Source organism: Pseudophryne corroboree, chromosome 6 (assembly GCF_028390025.1).
Source record: "Pseudophryne corroboree isolate aPseCor3 chromosome 6, aPseCor3.hap2, whole genome shotgun sequence".
NCBI classification, from domain to species: Eukaryota; Metazoa; Chordata; class Amphibia; order Anura; family Myobatrachidae; genus Pseudophryne; species Pseudophryne corroboree.
In genome coordinates, this window is record NC_086449.1 from 623,517,655 (window position 1) to 623,538,088 (window position 20,434).

A 20,434-nucleotide genomic window follows, 5' to 3' on the forward strand; every position below is an offset into this window, starting at 1 on the left:
TATACAGAAGGAGCACAAGGGTGTCAGACTCAAACATGTGGTCTCCTGGATTCCCAGCTAAAAATATATTTGGTTTTTATAGATGCTTGTTCCCAACTTACCACAAACTCCAGGAAAATCAATGAAAAACAGTGAAATTGCTAAGTATTAATGAATCGTTATTTTCTGTCTCAGCGGTTTTTGGCATTGTAAGAGAAATTTTAGCTGCAATAAAACAGGAAAGACATTACTGCAGTATTTCTGTGGGTACAGTACATATATCACTTGCCATGTCCTTCTATTTCCTGTGTTTGGGCCTGATTCAGAAGCGCCTGCAGCTGCACCTATTGGCGGTCGCCCGTCTGCAGCTTTATACGAAGTCCTTCCCTTGTGTACATCCATGTGTCCGCCTGTGCACAGACTGAGATGCCCACGGTCAGCCGCTGTACACAATGTAATAGAATCTAGTTTGGTAGGAATCTGTTTGGCTGGCCTCATAGTTCAAGCAGGTTTTCTGGAAGGTTTGCATTGTGGACTTCTGGTACCTTCAGGGCCGGTGCAAGGTCTATCTGCACCTTAGGCAATGCTTCAGCCTAGCACCCCCTAACCTACAAACCCCACCACCACCACCACAACCTCTCGGAGGAGAGATGCAGGTGGCCACTAGGTGGACTGGGGTGAATTGCATCATTATACATAGACAGTGAAAAGGGACAACACTCAAGGACTTTTAAAGTGATAAGTATATTGTAAACGGTCACAAAATTTTGTGACTTTGTTCACAATATACTTTCACTGTAAAAGCCCTTGAGTGTCGTCTATTCTTTATATGCTGTATAATACTGTATATGGGGTCTGGTAGGGATATTTGGGGCTGGGTATGGAATGCCGCCGGTGAGAATACCAACAGCGGCATACTGACCATCATAATACGGACATTCTGAATGAAGTTAATTAACCTTACCCCTTATCCTTATCCTAACACTCCCCGCAGCCTAACCCTAACCCTCCCCGGAATACATTCTGGATCTCGGCTGTCGGGATTCTTGCATTATATATTTGTTACTGTGTTCCATGCCTACATCTGAAAGTTCATTACTGACCCGCATACAGAGACATCCTTCATGTTTTTGATAAATTAATTCAGTGGTGCCCTTCAGTGGCCGGCGCCCCTAGGCAGCCGCCTAAAGCTGCCTAATGGTAGAGCCGGCCTTGGTTACCTTTTCCCCAAAGATGGGGCCTAGGTATCCTGCACACTTTACTATAGACAACAAATAGCAAGTATCCAGATGATAGGTTGACAGTCAATAGGTCGACCCTATATGGTCGACATGCATTAGGTCAAAAGGTACAAAAGGCTGACCAATTCAGTAGATCAACATGTAAATGGTCAACAGTGCTTAAGATCAACAGGCTCAAAAGGTTGACAGGTTCAAATGGTCAACATGGCAATGATCAGCACACATATAGTTGACCCAAGTTCTTTTTTGTTTTTTTGCTTTTTTACTTTTTCATCGTTTACTGTCCATGTGGACTATGACTGGGAATAGTAACCTTGCCCAAAGCATGGCAAGCAACGCAAGCCCAAAAGGGTACATGTTTCCACTAATGTGCCTTACAAGTGATTAAACATACAAAATGCCATTAAAAAACTTGTCTACCTTTTTTGTGTCAATCTTTTCCATGACGACCTTTTGCATGTGTTGATCGTTTGTACCCATTGACCTTTTGTAGTGTCTATCTCTTTCAGGTCGATCTATTGACCATGTTGACCTTTATCATGTCAACCATATGGGATCGACCTATTGACTTTCGACCTATTTCAGACCGACCTAATGATCAACACCCCAAATAGTAACTGCTGAGTGTGTGTCCCCGTTTGAGTGGCCGTTCAGCTATAAATATGCCCTAGTATGAGATATATTTAGTTTAAAACATATATTATATTTTATAACTTAAATCTTATTGCGTGTATATGAGGAATCATGATGAAACACAATTGTATCACTGTATAATAGAAATATACACATCAACGTAATGTGAGTGTTGTATGTAACTGATTTAATAAAGGAAGAAAAGGAGAGAAAAAAACATATCAAACAAATGTAGTGAGTAGGATAGGGAAGGGCAAACAAAAACCCCATGTACCAATTACACCTCCATAAACTCTTGCTGATGATGATGCCTTCTGCATGTCAAAAATATGGTGGACGTGTTTTTAAATGATAAGCTCAACCTCAACCATAATGCACAGGGAATAAAAAATATATCTCTATATAATATAAAGAATAGCATTAGAGACAAGATCATTTTTATTTTAGCACAGGCAGCAAATAATCCAGTCCAACAGCAATTTTACATCCCGTACAACAATGATTGAGAAGTCATATATCCGAAGGCTCTAGCAAATTCTTGTACATACTGTACTTCTAATCAAAACTAAAATTATCGGTTCGGAAAAAGTGAAAAAAGAATCCTCTATCCCTAGGGGGAAAGTCATGTTGTTATGTCATACATGTAATTAGTGTTTCACGTTATGTTCTTTTAGGCTGCTCAGGGTATTTTCACAATAAACAGTTCATAAAAATGTATTCTCTCTGTATTCCACCACAGAAACCTTGTATTAAACGGCAGTGACAAGAACACGACAACATCAGGTCTTATTATTATTCCAAAGTCTTTCCCTTGCTACACAAATTATCATTACAAAAGATTTGAAGCTTTCTCCCAAAGACTGTGATAAAGACAACACATTTTTGTGAGATTATTTGACCTCAGGGAACTGTATGTAGAAACTTTAACGACTGCTTGTAGTTCCAGGGACAGTAAAATCTTGTCATCTTTTTTCACAGACTGAAGTTTGATGTCAAATTAAAATATGTGCCTGAGGCAATCTGCAGGGCCTGCAGGCTGAAACAGTGGCAGCATCTGCTAGCAGAGAGCCAGAACTTCTATTGTGGACAGCTTTCAGATAGGCGTTCTCAGAAGGCCCAGCCAGAGCAATGCAACAGACAAGAATCACTGGCATCATTTACTCCCGTACTTCTGGCCCGTTACATCTCTATGTATGGAAAAAATAAAATTCATGTTAGAAATGTCATTGTTTATACTGTATTATTAAAGCAGCTGCAAACTGTCAATGCAAAGCAGCATGTGAAAGTATTGTAAGAAAATGTTCAGTTCACAGACTGTATGAATGTCACTGATGGGAAATAGCTGTCATTGATAAATAATTATTAACATTTATTTATATTGCTAGCTTATTGCCTTGCAAGTAGATTTCATGATTTATAGACTCTTTGGGGGTAATTCATTTGATTTTGAATGGATTCACCTGACTCAATCTGTACTTTACCCATCACACTTTACGGCGCTGGGATCTCTCTCAAAAGCGTTTGCTACTGCAGCAACAGCAACTTGCCCCCTTCTCTGGCAATTGCATTCCCCCCTTTGTAGTCTTTTCTATATGTGTGGCCTGTTAGTTTACAAAGGTTTATAGAGAGCTTTAGAAAGATATCTTGTTGATAAACTATCGGCCGACGCACCCACACTTCATTCACACCCAGTACATATATATAAGAAAGAAAGACTCAGACAACAGAATTGGCGGTGAAAGGAGTCAGTTTTTTATTTACAAGGGATTTTCATTTAATTCTATAATTGGGAATCTTGTCGGAGAAAGAACAGCCTAACTTAAGCAAATAACTAACATGACAAAACCAAAAACAAAGCCAACTGCTCGAAGACTGGCAAGGAGTGCAGTTTGTGGGCAGTTAGTTTATGACACTCCTGTCATTGTAAGTGTCCTCTTTGTTCTTTCCTTGCTTCCGGAGCATTTGGAATTTCTAAGGGAGTTTTGCTACTGCAACCGGTTTTCTTTAGAAACTTAAGGGGCAGATTTACTAAAACTTCTAAAACAGATAAATAGAGGTGTTGCCTATAGCAACCAATAAGATTCTGGGCAGGATGTATTAAAATACATCGCCGCCCATTGCAGCAATGCTAATCGCATATGTACTAACATATGCGGCTAGCATCGCAATGTGATGACTGAGGCCCCCTGCGATACCTGTGAGAAGGTTGGCAGGGGGTCTCTGTGTGGTCCGTCACCTCCCAGCCCCGGGAGGTGACGTGTGCAGGGAGTCCCTGGGCTCCTCCTTCCTGCAGCCAGAAGAAGAAATGGCTGTGTTGCGGGGGAGGAGGAGGTGGGGGACAGTGGTGCCGAACCAGGAGGCTCACAGGACACAGGTGGGGGGTGGGGGGGATCGGCAGGAGCGCCGAATGTGGTGCTAGGCGGGTGTGATGGGATGCAGAAAGAAGCCCATAGGCTTCTATAGGGTATCGCCATAAAAAGATACGCGGCTGCCAGGTCTTTGTACATTTGAAAATGCGGTACAACCCCCGCATTTTTTGTATAGTACATCCCGCCCTCTGTCTGTCATTTTCTAGAATGCAATAGAGAAATGATAGCTAAAATCTGATTGGTAGCTTTAGTAAATCTATCCCCAAGGGTGCTCTTTTGTAATGACACACACCTCCTTTTGTTTTCACTAAATGTGCATTACATGCATGAATGAGCAGCATACTTTTTCTTTGAAGTGTAATACAAATTGAATTTTGCAGGATGAGATTATGTAAATGAGAGAAAGGAGTGGAGAGAGGTCATGTTCAGGGACATCCACCAATGTACAAAACTAGACGCAGCTGGTTCCCAATTGACTATGGGCTTAATTCATACCTGATCATAGCAACAACTTTATTAGTAGATGGGCAAAACCATGGTGGTCATTCCGAGTTGGTCGCTCGTTGCCGGATTTCGCAGCGCAGCGATCAAGTGAAAAAACGGCAATTCTGCGCATGCGCATGGTACGCAGCGCGCATGTGCTAAGTAATTTCACACAAAAGTTTGTAGTTTTACCCAAGCTCGAGCGACGTTTTTCAGTCGCTCGAGTGATCGCAGTATGATTGACAGGAAGTGGGTGTTTCTGGGCGGCAACTCAGCGTTTTCAGGGAGTGTGTTAAAAACCGCAGGCGTGACAGGAAAAAAGGCAAGAGTGGCTGGAGAAACGGGGGAGTGGCTGGCCGAACGCAGGGCGTGTTGTGACGTCAAACCAGGAACTAAACGGACTGAGGTGATCGCAGTCTAGGAGTAGGTCTGGAGCTACTCAGAAAGTGCAGCAAATTATTTAGTAGCAGTTCTGCTAATCTTTCGTTCGCTGTTCTGCTAAGCTAAGATACACTCCCAGAGGGTGGCGGCCTAATGTGTGCAATGCTGCTAAAAGCAGCTAGCGAGCGAACAACTCGGAATGAGGGCCTATGTGCACTGCAGGTGTGGCAGATATAACATGTGCAGAGAGAGTTATATTTGGGTGGGTTATATTGTTTCTGTGCAGGGTAAATACTGACTGCTTTATTTTTACACTGCTATTTAGATTTCAGTTTGAACACATCCCACCCAAATCTAACTCTCTCTGCACATGTTATATCTGCAGGGCCGGATTAAGGGCCACTTGGGCCTGGGGCTGAAGATATTCATGGGCCTAGTGTGAGAATTGGGGAGGTGTGACAAGTGCTGTGTGGGTGTGGCCAGAGCCATATGGGCGTGCACACCCCTACAATATAAGATCCAATGTCTCCCTAATTATGTAAAAATATAAAAATTGCATCATTTTGTGAGAAAAATAGAAATATATTCTTAATAATTATGATTTATGGCCAGCTGAACTAGTCATCATCATGATGCCATGATAATGGGCCTATTATGCTGTAGAGGCCTGGAGCTGGAGCTCCATCTGCCCCATTGTTAATCTGGCCCTGCATATCTGCACCCCCTGTAGTGCACATGGTTTTGCCCATCTGCTAACAAAGTTGCTGCTACGATCAGGTCTGAATTAGGCCCTATGTTTTGGACATGGTGGACCAATAGAGTGCACTGCATACATTAAGAGTCAGTTAGGGACCAAGGGATCTACTTACTAAGCCTTGGATGGAGATAAAGTGGACGGAGATAAAATACCAGTCAATCAGCTCCTAACTGCCATGTCACAGGCTGGGTTTGAAAAATGGTTGGCTAGTACTTTATCTCCATCCACTTTATCTCCATTCAAGGCTTATCAAATCAGCTGTGACTATGCTGCTTTCTGTAATAAAGGAAAGCAAACCCTGTACCTAACATGCAACAGAACTGGTCTGGACCCACAACCCATTCATTGGTCTTCAGCTGTAGTAGTCCTGTTTCCCTTAAAATGTAGCTGTACTTGGTTGCACCAGGGCTTCTGCATTAGCCCAAAGCAGGGACGTGCAGTCAGGGGAGGCATTGCAGGAATGTGCTCTCCCAGTCACCGTGGACTGTTACCGACAGCTGACTCCAACTGTTGTTACCCTTTCCCTGTCACCTACTGCTGTCACCCTCACCCTGGCATCACCCTCTTCCTGCCACCCTCTGTTGTCGCCGTCTCCCTGGCGTCACCGTCTCCCTGTCACCCACTCCTATCACCCTCTCACTGGCATCACCCTCTCCCTGTCACCCACTGCTATCACCCTCTCCCTGTCACCATCACCATAGTATCAGCCTCTTCCTGATGTCACCCTATCCCTGGCATCAACCTATTGTCACCCTCTCCTTGTCATCCACTGCTATCACCCTCTTACTAGCATCACCATCTCCCTGTCACCATCACCCTAGTATCACCCTCTTCCTGATGTCATCCTCTCCCTGGCGTCAGCCTCTGCTCTCACCCTCTCCCTGTCACCTACTGCTGTCACCCTCACGCTGGCATCACCCTCTTCCTGCCACCCTCTGTTGCCGCCGTCTCCCTGGCATCACCCTCTCCCTGTCCCCCACTCCTATCACCCTCTCACTGGCGTCACCCTCTCCCTGTCACCCACTGCTATCACCCTCTCCCTGTCACCATCACCATAGTATCAGCCTCTTCCTGATGTCACCCTATCCCTGGCATCAACCTGTTGTCACCCTCTCCTTGTCATCCACTGCTATCACCCTCTTACTAGCATCACCCTCTCCCTGTCACCATCACCCTAGTATCACCCTCTTCCTGATGTCATCCTCTCCCTGGCGTCAGCCTCTGCTCTCACCCTCTCCCTGTCACCCACTGTATCTCCCCTGCATCACTGTTTCCCCATCACTATCTTTCTCCTGTCACCCTCTGCCTTTCCAAATTTGTACTAGTGGCCCCACATGGGCAGCACCAGAGGTGTAAGGTCTAGCCATGAGCCATGGCAGCAGCACCCTTCCCCCAAGACTTTCCAGATAGTGGGCATGTCCAGCATCAAGGGGGAAGTTAAAAAGAAATAAAATTAAATATTGTGAGCACATTATATGATACACCTTCAGAATTTAGGAAACTATATCATTCTTTAGAAAGATATATTTTCTTGCTTATTACACCAACCGTATCCCAATCACTATTCACTCAATCTTATATGTCAGCCAAGCAGGCAGACAGAGCATACACTAGATTATCTGCAATCACAGGCTAAGTGGCAAAGTAATTTTCATATATGCAAATTATTTTGCATCTTATTCATTATGTCTATAAAAATGACCACATGTCTGTCCTCAAACAAAACAGGCCCCACAGGTGCGTCGGCCCACCGGGAATCTTCCCTGTAAACCCTATGGCCAATCTGCCTCTGCCCTTGATTATGGGTAATTACATGTGCTATGCACAACTAAACTATTATAGGCCGTCATTCCGACTTGATCGCTAGCTGCTTTCGTTCGCAGCGCAGCGATCAGGCAAAAAAACGGCAATTCTGCGAATGCGTATGGGGCGCACTGCACACGCGCGTCGTACTTTCACAAAAGCCGAAGTAGTTTCACACAAGGTCTAGCAACGCTTTTCAGTCGCACTGCTGACCGCAGAGTGATTGACAGGAAGTTGGTGTTTCTGGGTGGTAACTGACCGTTTTCAGGGAGTGTGTGTAAAAACGCAGGTGTGTTGGAAAAAAAACGCAGGAGTGGCTGGGTAAACGTAGGTGTGGCTGGCCGAACGCAGGGCGTGTTTGTGATGTCAAAACAGGAACTAAACATTCTGAAGTGATCGCTAGCTAGGAGTAAGTCTCGAGCTACTCTGAAACTGCACAATCTTTTTTTGTAGCACCGCTGCGATCCTTTCGTTCGCACTTCTGCTATGCTAAGATACAGTCCCAGAGGGCGGCGGCTTAGCGTTTGCACTGCTGCTAAAAGCAGCTAGCGAGCGAACAACTCGGAATGAGGGCCATTAGTTACCCAGTGCCTCCACCCAAGCTTAACTTGAAGTGTTAAATGTTATGTTATACAGGGCTGGCTTGGGACAGCTAGTAATATTTACCTATTAACACTACATACTTTGCTTTCTCGTGTTTTGAATGGATGTGACAATATTTAATATGGATGATAGTACAGTATTACAAAGATATATAACAAGAAAATACAATTTATAGGTCACACTTTCCCTTCTAATCCTACCCTCATGGCCTATACAAGTTGCCTGCATGCAATACAAAAATTACCTTTAGGTAGCTACCAGAACTTGCTTAGGCAATAAAAATACTCCTAGGTGTACACCTGGGTTGCGAATTAAAGGTCATGCATGACTACCTTCAATAAACATACATTAATTAACATCTGAACTCAAAAGATATGTAAATGTACACCTGGCTGTATATACATATATCTTTCTCGTCACAAGGTACAATATCACATTTACTTAGCATTAATGTGAGTTCTTGTATGCGCTGCAGACACCTGATAAATATCCTCTTTAAGCGTTTATTTACATTTAATGCACTGTATGATATCTCATGAATTCGTCTATCCTGTATATTTGCATTAAGCTCAGTTTATGCATTAAATTTGTGCGGCCTGGTGATTAGGAGTTTCCTCAAGACACAGTATTTTACTTCAGTAGACAGTACTTGTTACAATTTTGTATCCGTCCTGTTGTATCCAATGTAACTAGATTGTCTAGCAGTGCTCCCAGTCTAATAGTTACTTTGTTTGACCAGACTGTGTTTTGTTTGTATCTAATTATGTTGCCAAAATGACAAAGTCTAATTTTCCTCATCTGGTAGCATTACTGACTGATGTCTCCCTTGGAAGTGCACTAAATTAAACTGTGCAGGAGATACTTTGATACCAAGCATAATTAATAGGCTGGAGCGAATAGTTGTCAATGTCACTGTTCCTTGGAAGCTAATTAGTTGTAGTAGCTTAAATGTCTACAAGTTCTGTGGGTGAGTGCAATCAATAGTTCTCACCAGTACACGACTAGCTGGAATCTCTGCTTCCTCTCCCTGGATCTGCCTTACATTGAGCTGTGCTGGAACTACTGCCTCCTCTCCCTCAACTTTCTTCTCTCTGTCTGGAACACCTGCGCCCAAAAGACGCCCTTTCACCATCTCTTTCAGTTTTGCCTGGTTACGCTTTCCTGGCATTAACATCTAAAGCGTTCTCATGTCTCCAGCTTTATTGTTTACAGCAGCTGTAGCAGGAGACAGAATTACCGCCTTTGATGTGCCCTGCTTAAAAGGTACATAAATGTCCGCGTCATCAGCCTCCCTGCTGCCCCTATTTGTTTACAGCTCATGTGGGGCAGCCGTAGGTATAGCCAAGAGCAGCAATCTTTTACCCTGAGGTATGCAAATGCAGCCACACTCAGTCTCTTAACTGCACGCTGTAATGTTTACAGCTAGGGTGAGCATCAGCAGCGGCGGAGATCTGAGCAGCACTAACTACAATGCACCTCCAATGCACCTTTAATAAGCTTCAGCTCGGTGCCGGCAACAGGTCTGGGTGTCATCCGCCGCCTAATTACAGCTCTGTTGCGGGGAAACCTCCAGGACCTGTGCACTCACTGAGGGATCAGCAGTCTGCCCAACAGCGCTAGTGAGCCTCCTTGATTTCTCTGGATTAGTGATGGGTAGTTCATGAATGATTAGTTCAAAATAAACTATTCTTCAAAGTGAACTAGTTCGTTCAGTTCACAGCTTTGGCAAAGATTAGTTCATCAGGAAGGAGGAGTCAGACACAGACACAGACAGAATAGAGCCAGCAGCTGCATTAGGCTTCTCACTGTCTCATAACTTCACTGGATTTTCACTTCCTGAATCTGATGCTGTAAAATGAAAGTTAAAAGTACAACACAGCCCAGCAATACAGATCTAATAAAAAAAAATAGCATCTGCACTGCCTAGCCAAAGTCTATGTGTGTCTGTGAGTGAGCATGTGTGGTCATGCTGCTCACCTTTCTGTGATACAACAATCACTGTCCTATTAGTCCAGATGTCCAAACACTTGCTGCTGCTTCTGGTACTACTGGCTTCTGTGCATACTGCTGTGCTTAATCTTCTGCTGGGTGTTGAGTAGGTGCAGCAGCAGCACTGTTGTTATTCAGCTCTCACTCAGCAATACTCATGAGTCAGTACATCTCTGCTGCCACAGGGGTCACTGCTGTGCTCAGACATGGAGTGGACTCACTCTGTGGAGCTGATTGAGTTACATTTTCCTGATGACTCATGAGTCATTCTCCTTGCAAGTAGTTCAGTAGTTCAGTGATTCATTACAGTTCACTGATCAGTTCACTGACTCAATGACTCATAAAGCCATACGAGTCAGTGCAGTACTTCTAAGCTACCACGTGTGGCACTGCTGTGCACAGGCATATGCATTGTATGGAGCTGATACTGAACTGCTTATAGCCATCATTAATTCACCTAGCATATTAGGTGATCACAAGGTACACTGTCACTCCCAATCAGCCAAAGACACAGTTCTGAGTGCTGCATTCTATCCTGTAGGGTCTGATTACTCTACACAAGACATAGGGGGATATGTATGTTTGTCTGATGAACCTTCAGACTTTAAATAATTAAAATATGATGGTACATATACTCAGGTAGTTCTATAGAAGTGGAGATGTTGCCCATAGCAACCAATCAGAGAGAGAGAGAGAGAGAGAGAGAGAGAGAGAGAGTGTGTGTGTGTGTGTGTGTGTGTGTGTGTGTGTGTGTGTGTGTGTGTGTGTGTGTGTGTGTATACTGAATACTCATGAGTCAGTTTACCTCAGCTGCCACAGGGGTCACTGCTGTGCTCATGGAGTCAGTGGACTCTGTGGAGCTGAGTGAACTGCATTGTCCTGACGGCTCATGAGCCACTCTCCTTGCAAGTAGTTCAGTAGTTCAGTGATTCATTACAGACCACTGATCAGTTCACTGACTCAATGACTCATACAGCCATACGAGTCAGTACAGTACTTCTAAGCTACCATGTGTGGCACTGCTGTGCACAGGCATATGCATTGTATGGAGCTGATCCTGAACTGCATATAGCCATGATTCATTCCCCCAGTATATTAGGTGACAAGCTACACTCCCAATCAGCTAAAGACACAGTGCTGAGTGCTGCATACTATCCTGTAGGGTAGGATTACTCTACAGAAGACACAGGAGGATATGTAATATGAACCTTCAAGTGACATAAAGTAGAGCAGTTGCCCCTAGCAACCAATCAGCTTCTGTCACTTTATATACTGTTGAAGATAAAAGACAGAAGCTGATTGGTTACTTTACAACAGCTCCACTTTATCTCTCTCTAATGTCTGTTACATTGGGGCAAAGGGACTCTTTTTTCTTTTAATTATTGTATTTTAAAAGCAGAAAAAAGTGACTTATGACATTACTCTGAATTTGGGTCTTTCACTTGCATATTATGAAGTAAAAAGGAGCACCAACAATGGGATTAATATTGCAGAGCTACATATGTCACTATAAGGTTGCTATATAACTTATTGCTTTTCTTAAAAATAAAAAAAATCTGACATTTTAAACATATCTGATCATTTGAAAAAGATTATAACTCCTACAATGAGCTAGTATTAGAAATACCTACTCTATGTGTAATAGTCTAGACTAGTTCTAAACCTAATCACTCCTTTCAGTCTCAGAGTCAGCGAGTGAAATGATGAACTAAATGAACTACATGAACTAATCTTCTGAACTAATCTTTTGAGTGAACTAGATCATAATGAACTAATCACCAAAGTGAACTAGATTTCCCATCACTACTCTGGATATATGGGCTTGCGCTGCTGATCCAGTTTCCATTGGTCTCCATCCTTCTACAGCCGCCAATCAGAGCCTCTTCCTCCCTCTGACCCCACGGTCGGATCACGGTCCGCACGGGGACTTGCTTTGCCGCCCTGCAGGAGGTTGCTCCATGTCTCGCGGCAGCGCAAAGAAACTGTCTTTGCCACCCAACAGAGCATCACTTAAGCAGCGCGTGAGACCCTCTATTCAGGTGGTATAGTGAGCTTCCTCATAACAGCTGTAATTATCTTGTGCATACAGCTCCACTCACCATTTGTTCACACACCAACATCCCCTTGCACCCCAGCAACCACCTGAGCCAGTGGTTCCCAAACTGTGTGCCTAGGCACCCTGGGGTGCCTCAGAACACTTGCAGGGGTGCCTCGGGTTGGTGGTCCAGGACAAATCAAAATTATTTCTGGTCAATGTAATAGGCAAAACCAGTGCTGGTGACTGCCAATCATAAAATATGTGGACAAACAGAAGCAAATCTTGTTCCTCACCACATAACAGAACCTAAAGGTGACATAAACACAATTTTTGATTTAATATTTATTTCAAAATTTCTTGCTAAGAAATGTTTGGCCTAGGGGTGCTGTGAATAAAATTCTGATACTCTAGAGCAGGCATTCCCAACCGCGGTCCTCAAGGCACACCAACAGTGCAGGTTTTAGTGATATCCAGACTTCAGCACAGATGGTTAAATCAAAATAACTAAGGTACTAATTAAGTCACCTGTGTTCAAGCCTGGATTTCACTAAAACCAGGACTGTTAGTGTGCCTTGAGGACCGAGGTTGGGAAACACTGCTCTAGAGTGCCATGATTCTAAGATGTTTGGGAACTGCTGACCTAAGCATTATATATATATATATATATATATATATATATATATATATGCAAACAATGAAAAACGAGGCGGCACTCAGAGTCTTCAGAAAAGCAGCAAACTTTGTATTAGTGCAGATCAACGTTTCGGGGTCTCCCCCTTCGTCAGGATTAGTGCAAAATATCAAACAGTGCAAATAAATACCACTTACCCCCAATCAGAACATCCCCGCATGCTGATGCCGCTGGCCGCGGCCGCCGGACCTCCGGACTGACGTCACCCGCGTCTCAGCGGAAGTGACGCGCCGGGAGCCCGCCGGCGCGTCCACGGCAACGCACCCTGGTAACGGAGTTGTAAACATTCAATGAAAAGCCCAGTGTCAGTTTCTGATGCCAGCGTGACATATCCATTTAAAGAAAAAGCTTTCCAAAGTACAGCTTGATTACACCTTCCATCGAGTGTACCCATGGTTGGGAACTACCACCAACACATCAGGCGGTGGGAAATTCCAGCGGTTCCGTAGAACGAAACAGCCTGAGCGGTTTGAGAACACATCTGCGAGTGAGTCTGACGACGCCCGCACTCCAGCAACATCCTCTGTGCAACGTGAATCCCCTTTAGGGGTAAATATCCATGCAGAATATCCGGCACGAGGAAGAAACAGAAACGGACGCGCAGAGGCGGTCAGAACAAAAGACAGAACCCGTCCCAGGTTACCCAGGGAGAAGAAACGTTAATCTTCAATCTGTCTAAAACCCCGCTCACTCTGGCGGAAACAAAAGTCCTCAGTAAAGGACTATCTTTCGTCCCAACTTCTTATGGTGACGAGTTTAACTGGAAGGTTAATGCCTATAAACTTCATCGTTCATTAAAACTGAAAGAATACTTTGGTAAACAACCGCCTGGCAAACAGAGAGATAAGTTACCACCTAGGATCCAGAAATTGGGCCCCAGGTCGCGTTTTGATCCCAGTACACAAAACGCCTCTCTTAAGACTTTTCACAGGATGGTGGAAGCCGCAGGGAACACGCAGGATGGTCACAAATCACATAACTTGCGACATGATGAAAGGATGGCCTTGCGTGATTTAAGTAAGAGGAAAGATATTGTGGTCCGTGGTGCGGATAAGGGAGGAGCGATCGTGGTCCAGGAGATCACAGACTACCGGGCTGAATGCCTGAGGCTGCTCAGTGATGAAGCTACATACTGCAGGCTCCCACATGATCCGTCGGCGGCCTACCAGGCTGAACTAAGAAGTATTCTACAGCAGGCTAAGGATGAGGACATCATCTCCACGGAGATTTTCGATAAATTACTGCTGGAACATCCCGTGTCCCCCTTGTTCTATACCATACCAAAAATCCACAAAGACGCACAGAGACCCCCGGGCAGACCCATCATCTCTGCCCGTGGGTCTCTGTGTGAACCAGTGGCCATCTTTCTTGATAGTTATCTGCAGCCCTGTGTGCAAGGTACTTTTACTCACCTTAAAGATTCCACTACTCTACTGCAAAAGTTTATGACACTTGACGCCATTCCCCCTGATATTTCATTAGCTACGATTGATGTCACCAGCTTGTACACCTGCATCCCCCACGGCCAGGGGATGCAGGCTGTTCGTCAGCTGATTACTGGGAATAGCTTATATGATGGCCCTGACATTGATTTCTTTATGACACTGCTTGAATTTACCCTCACCCACAATTTCTTTAGTTTTGATGGGCAGTTTTACAGGCAGCAAACGGGGTGTGCCATGGGATCTTCCGTGGCATCCTCGTTTGCCAACGCCTTTTTGTGGGATGTGGAGTGCAGTCTGTTTTTTACCAACAGGTCAGTGTCCAGTAGATTATTCATGTATTTTAGATACATAGACGACCTGCTGATAATGTGGCATGGAGACGTAACAAATTTGGCCGATATGATTGCGGCACATAATGCCACTGATAGCCCTGTCAAATTAACATTGAGCAGCAGTCCAGATGAGATTTGTTTCCTGGATTTGAATATTAAAATCAGGGATGGTAAGTTGGCCACGTCTCTATACAAGAAACCAACTGACCGCAATACAATATTGAGGTACGATAGCTGTCATCCAATCCCCACGGTCAGGGGGGTCCCTTATGCCCAATTATTAAGAGTTTGCAGAATCAACAGCAACCTTGATGAAAGGGACAGACAGTTAGATGAGATTGAGGCCAGACTAAGAGTCAGAGGGTACCCACTAAAATTGTTAACCCAAGCCCGTAATAAGGCAGTAAAAAGAAATAGAATTGACTGTTTGGCTCCTGCAGGGAAGAAAAAGTTAGGTGATGTAATCCCATGGGTGAGTGAATATAACGTACACAGTCAACACATCCAAAAACAGATTAAGAAGCTCTGGCCGGTGGTAACCTCTGACCCCGAGTTGCCAATGTTTAAGCATCACCATATTATGCCTACCTTTGTGAAGGGGCGTAGTATTAAAGATTTGCTTGTTAAAACAGACATGGCCAAGTTTAGAGAGGATCCGAAACATTTCCTGAAACGCAAGAATGGCTGCTTTAAATGCACTGGGTGCACAACGTGTTCGCATATGTCTGTGGGCGATCACATTGTGCACCCGTGTTCCGGTAAAAAATTCCCGATTAGATGGCCTCTTACCTGCACCACCAAATTTGTCGTGTATGCCATTATGTGCCCTTGTGGCAGATACTACATAGGCAAAACAGAGTGCCAGTTTAAGATCAGGATGGCACAGCATCGTTTGGCCATTAGGAATGCCTTGGCCACAGGGAAGGGTGACCAACCTGTGGCCAAACATTTTTTGGAGCACCGACATACGATGGCCACTTTCAAACATAGAATAATTGATCACGTGCCTGAATCTATGCGAGGTGGCAACAGAGGGAAAAAGCTATTACAGTTGGAATCCCGATGGATCCACAGGCTTAACACTCTCAGGCCTGTGGGTCTTAATGATAACCTAGGGCTCATCAATTTTATTTAGGATAAGATGCTTGGCCCAGGGGGTAGATGCAATACTTATCAAAAAACATATTTGTATCCAGTAATTGCCGGTTTGTTGCAGGTCACTGATGTGTATTTTTATCCTGTAGTCTGTTTGTATGTGCATCATGTTTTTATCACCTATATGTTGTTTAGCAACCTGGTACTATATTAACTGTTCACTGTGTGTTTTTAATCATGTAGCTGCAGTATATAGCAGCGAGCACTTTAAATGGATATGTCACGCTGGCATCAGAAACTGACACTGGGCTTTTCATTGAATGTTTACAACTCCGTTACCAGGGTGCGTTGCCGTGGACGCGCCGGCGGGCTCCCGGCGCGTCACTTCCGCTGAGACGCGGGTGACGTCAGTCCGGAGGTCCGGCGGCCGCGGCCAGCGGCATCAGCATGCGGGGATGTTCTGATTGGGGGTAAGTGGTATTTATTTGCACTGTTTGATATTTTGCACTAATCCTGACGAAGGGGGAGACCCCGAAACGTTGATCTGCACTAATACAAAGTTTGCTGCTTTTCTGAAGACTCTGAGTGCCGCCTCGTTTTTCATTGTTTGCATGTAAGGTGGACGCAGTTCACGGAGGAGGGCACCTGAGCAAGACAGTCCCGTGCAAGGGACACATCCAAGTGCCGGAGTTCATCCTGCTGTATATATATATATATATATATATATATATATATATGTATATTTCATACCATTACACATTTTATACACAATTTCTCTATATTTATCACATTTTAACCTGTATACAGATGTAACATAAATCATGGATTTTATTAATAATATATATATATCTATATTTTATTTTTTTATTAATTTATTTAATAAATAATACCCATATATATATATATATATATATATATGTCTATATCTATATATATATATATATATATATATATATGTCTATATCTATATATATACTGTGTATATATATATATATATATATATATCTATCCTCTGTCTTAATATTTATCTATTTATTTTTTTATTTATTTCATGGCTACATACCCTAATAATGACATGTAATTAAATAATTGGCCAAATTAAGCTAATTGAAAACATCCAATTGACCAATTAATTATTCATGTAGGTGTCCCAATGGTTTTGAACCAGACAAACAATTTTCTCTACTTTGCCCTATTCTGGGTCTGAAAGAAAAAAACTGTGGTAAATCCTAGAGAAATCTCCGTGGCAGCCAAATGAATAAACCCTGCGGCTGGCTGGAATTTCTCATGCTGTGGGGTAAAAAATACTAAACACGGCCAATTGAATATGCCCCCAAGAATAACAGTTGGCTCCTAAGCAGCTATACATGCATAACTGTGGATGAGACCAATGTAGATTGTAACAGGAGCTGGGTGGTTTCCCTGAGTACTACAGAGGATATTGGATTACATATATATTTTTCATTTTATGTGTGAAGTACTAAAGAACTTGCCTCTCATTCTTATTTTATTTATTTTTATCTATAAGAATCTTGGTACACTGCACCATTGAACACATCTTATCTCTATAGCTTTTGCATATATGCTCAAATTCAGCAATTTTGAGATGAACGCTGAGGAAGTTAGGGGTCTTGGCTTTTCTGACACCAAATTGGCCAACAGAACACCAATAACCAGCTCAGTTCTATGTCCAATTAACTGGGCACAGTTTCTGAAGCATTTCATTTTTGAAGTATCCCATCATGGTGAAGTAGGGAGGTTCTGTTAATCAGCTTGAAAAAAAAGGTTTCTGCTAAAAGACAATTCCCAACAATGGGGGTTATTCAGGTTGGATTGCAGTTTGCAAAAAATTGCAAAGAAGTGATTTTCTGCAAACTGCGCATGCGCTGTGGCCGCACAGCGCATGTGTTAGCACTCACAGTGTGATCGCATCCCTGAAGGATGCACTCACACTTTGAGTGACAGCCGTTGGCGGCGGCGGCGTTGTGGTGGAGTGGTCCGGCCAACGAAGGCGTGGCAGGACTGTTTTCGGGGCGGCTGCGTGATGTCACAGGCAGCTGCTCCGATGAAGAACATGGCGGCAGACTGACTGCATACGCAGCCTAGCTGTCTATGTAGGGGGTCATTATTAATTTTAGACTCAGCGATGCGATCACAATTGTTTTGCAATTGCATCACTGGATGCCAATTGGCATGGTGGGTGGCCTTGCACACCCAGCATGCTACAGAAGCAGTTGCAGATTCTAGTTTTTAGGAGAACTGAATAGGGTCCAATCGGCATAGTTTTATGATTGTCTGTGCACCTCTCCGGACCCCACCAGGAAACAAAAGTAACAAAATATTAGGCCAATATATGTTTAATTGAGGGTAGTGATGAGCGGGTTCGGTTCCTCGGGATCCGAACCCCCCCGAACTTCACCCATTTTACACAGTTCCGAGGCAGACTCGAATCTTCCCACCTTGCTCGGTTAACCCGAGCGCGCCCGAACGTCATCATTCCGCTGTCGGATTCTCGCGAGATTCGTATTCTATATAAGGAGCCGCGCGTCGCCGCCATTTTCACTCGTGCTTTGGAGATGATAGTGAGAGGACGTGGCTGCGTTCTCTGTTTCTGGGCTCAGTGTGCTGCAAATATCTGTGCTCAGTGTGCTGAAAATATCTATGTTCTCTGCCTGAAAAACGCTCCATATCTGTGCTGCATTGTAGTATATAGTAGGAGGACAGTGCAGAATTTTGCTGTGACCACCAGTATATATATAGCAGTACGGTGCAGTAGTCCACTGCTCTACATCTGTGTCATCAAGTATACTATGCATCCATACCTGTGCTGCATTTTAGTTGTGCGCAGTATATAGTAGGAGGACAGTGCAGAATTTTGCTGACCACCAGTATATATATAGCAGTACGGTACAGTAGTCCACTGCTCTACCTCTGTTTTGTCAAGTTTACTATGCATCCATACCTGTGCTGCATTTTAGTTGTGCGCAGTATATAGTAGGAGGACAGTGCAGAATTTTGCTGACCACCAGTATATATATAGCAGTACGGTGCAGTAGTCCACTGCTCTACCTCTGTGTCGTCAAGTATACTATGCATCCATACCTGTGCTGCATTTTAGTTGTGCGCAGTATATAGTAGGAGGACAGTGCAGAATTGTGCTGACCACCAGTATATACATAGCAGTACGGTACAGTAGTCCACTGCTCTACCTCTGTGTCGTCAAGTATACTATGCATCCATACCTGTGCTGCATTTTAGTTGTGCGCAGTATATAGTAGGAGGACAGTGCAGAATTTTGCTGACCACCAGTATATATATAGCAGTACGGTACAGTAGTCCACTGCTCTACCTCTGTGTCGTCAAGTATACTATGCATCCATACCTGTGCTGCATTGTAGTTGTGCGCAGTATATAGTAGGAGGAGAGTGCAGAATTTTGCTGACCACCAGTATATATATAGCAGTACGGTACAGTAGTCCACTGCTCTACCTCTGTGTCATCAAGTATACTATGCATCCATACCTGTGCTGCATTTTAGTTGTGCGCAGTATATAGTAGGAGGACAGTGCAGAATTTTGCTGACCACCAGTATATATATAGCAGTACGGTACAGTAGTCCACTGCTCTACCTCTGTGTCGTCAAGTATACTACAAAAGTTCAGTAAAATGACCCAAAAATAAAAATTAAAAGCGTCTGATGAGAAGCGTAAACTTGCCAATATGCCATTTACGACACGGTGTGGCAAGGAACGGCTGAGGCCCTGGCCTATGTTCATGGCTAGTGGTTCAGATTCACATGAGGATGGAAGCACTCATCCTCTCGCTAGAAAACTGCAGTGCCACTCCTAGATGGGCCAGGTGTTTGTGTCGGCCACTTGGGTCGCTTAGCTTAGTCACACAGCTACCTCATTGCACCTCTTTTTTTCTTTGCATCACGTGCTGTTTGGGGACTATTTTTTAAATCTGCCATCCTGTCTGACACTGCAGTGCCACTCCTAGATGGGCCAGGTGTTTGTGTCGGCCACTTGGGTCGCTTAGCTTAGCCATCCAGCGACCTCGGTGCAAATTTTAGGACTAAAAATAATATTGTGAGGTGTTCAGAATAGACTGGAAATGAGTGGAAATTATGGTTATTGGGGTTAATAATACTATGGGATCAAAATGACCCCCAAATTCTATGATTTAAGCTGTTTTTGAGGGTTTTTTGTAAAAAAAACACCCAAATCCAAAACACACCCGAATCCGACAAAAAAATTTCAGGGAGGTTTTGCCAAAACGCGTCCGAATCCAAAACACAGCCGCGGAACCGAATCCAAAACCAAAACACAAAACCCGAAAAATTTCCGGTGCACATCACTAATTGAGGGTCAGGGCCCAATTAAATAATTTCTCAAACCTGTGTTTCGTGATAATTGGTAATCCCAGCTCATCACCTATTTCTTATATACCTTATATAATACCTTCATGGTATTTGAGGTAAGATGAAGATCGAAAATGTTCAGATTTTGCCTGCCAGATTTAAAAGTGCAACAATATTTAATGCAAAATAAGCCTGATTTTGCATTTAGTTTTATTGCCCTTTAAATATGGCAGGC